Raw genomic sequence first — 1,918 nt, forward strand, 5'->3', positions numbered from 1 at the left:
GGGGCTTCCGACTCAGCGGAAGAATAGAATAGAATAAAATAGAACAGAAATAAAACAGAATTACCACAGAATAGAATAGAATGGAACGGAATATAGAATAAAATTAGATTAGATTAGATTAGAATAAGAACAAGAATTAGAATAGAAATAATATATAATATAAGAATAGAATATAATAAGAATTAGAATAGAAATAATACAATATAATGTAATGTAATGTAATAATATAATATAATAATAGAATAGAATGTAGAATAAAGAATAAGAATTAGAATAGAAATAATATAGAATAGAATAGAATAAGAATTAGAATAGAAATAATAATATAATAAATAGAATAGAATAAGAATTAGAATAGAAATAATACAATATAATATAATGTAATAATATAATATAATACAATAGAATACAATACAATAGAATAGAATAGAAAATAGAATAGAATAGAAATATAGAATAGGATAGGATAGGATAGGACAGGATAGGATAGGAGTTTGTAAGGGACCTTGGAGGTCTTCTAGTCCAGTGGTTCTTAACCTGGGCGGTACCGCCCCCCAGGGGGCGATTTCATTTTTCAGGGGGGCGATGGAACGAAAAGGGGCGGCGTGGGGGCGATGGAACGAAAAGGGGGCAATAGGGGGGCGATGGAGCGAGATGTTTTGGGGACACTTTTGAGCCTTCCCCTGCAGCTCCGAGCGTCCTCCGCCATTTGTAGAGAGAGACAGAGAGAGGCACTTGTGCTTCTCTCTCTCTTTCTCTCTCATGCGGATTTGCCCCCTCGCAGGGCTCCTGATTGGCCCTGTGCCCGGGCGCCCCGCCCTCTGGGAGAAGCGCGGCCCGGAAGTCCCTTTCCCTGGCTGGCCCCGTCCGAGGTACACGTGGTCGGGGAACCGCACGGGGAAGCCTGGAATCCCCGCTGGGAGCAGCCTGCCAGAGCCTCTGCTGAGCAGGCCAGCCTTCCCGCAAGCCACGGCCCTGAGAGAGAGCAGCCCCTGCGATCTCCAGCTGCAGGACCATTGGCCCAGCTGGCTGGGAAGGCGCGCCAGACTCCCGGCTGCTTTGTCAGCGAAGAATGTGAGGTGAGAAGAAGATGGGGAGGGAGAGGAAAGAGAGAGGAAGAGGGGAAAGAGAAAAAGAGAGAGAGAGGAAAGAGAGAGAGAGGAAGCGCAAGTGCCTCTCTCTCCCCCTCTCCCTCTCTTTCTCTCTCCTCACCTGGAGAAAGAAGGGGGGAGGGAGAGGAAAGAGAGAAGGAGAGGGGAAAGAGAGAGAGAGAGAAAGAGAGAGGAAAGAGAGAGAGGAAGCACAAGTGCCTCTCTCTCCCTCTCTTCTCACCTGGAGAAAGAAGGGGGGAGGAAGGGAGAGGAAAGAGAGAGGGAGAGGAGAAAGAGAAAAAGAGAGAGAAAGAGAGAGGAAAGAGAGAGGAAGCGCAAGTGCCTCTCTCTCCCTCTCTCTCTCTCCTCACCTGGAGAAAGGGGGAGGGAGGGAGAGGAAAGAGAGTGAGAGGGGAAAGAGAAAAAGAGAGAAAGAGAGAGGAAAGAGAGAGAGAGAGGAAGCGCAAGTGCCTCTCTCTCCCCCTCTCTTTCTCTCTCCTCACCTGGAGAAAGAAGGGGGGAGGGAGGGAGAGGAAAGAGAGAGGGAGAGGGTAAAGAAAAAAAGATAGAGAGAAAGAGAGAGGAAAGAGAGAGAGAGAGAGGAAGCGCAAGTGTCTCTCTCTCCCTCTCTCTCTCCTCACCTGGAGAAAGAAGGGGGAAGGGAGGGAGAGGAAAGATTTGACCACCCACCCAGTCTGCTCTAAAGGCACAGTGAAAACACAGCCAGCACTCCCCCTGAAAATCTCTCATTTTCACTCATTTCAAGCTAGCAGTTGTGGTTCTACGTAGCTTGACTACCCTGTGATATATAGATTAAAATGTAATTA

The 1,918-nt window shown here is 46.7% G+C and overlaps 1 protein-coding gene across 1 annotated transcript in view; it reads right to left on the reverse strand.

Moving 5' to 3' along the window:
• LOC107300152 (protein KIAA0100-like) overlaps nt 1-1,918 on the reverse strand; it is a gene marked incomplete at its 3' end in the record, with an annotated part of 77,893 nt that overhangs the window by 15,465 nt on the left and 60,510 nt on the right.

Source organism: Protobothrops mucrosquamatus, unplaced genomic scaffold, assembly GCF_001527695.2.
Source record: "Protobothrops mucrosquamatus isolate PMUCROS unplaced genomic scaffold, P.Mucros_1.0 scaffold6267, whole genome shotgun sequence".
Classification (NCBI taxonomy): Eukaryota; Metazoa; Chordata; class Lepidosauria; order Squamata; family Viperidae; genus Protobothrops; species Protobothrops mucrosquamatus.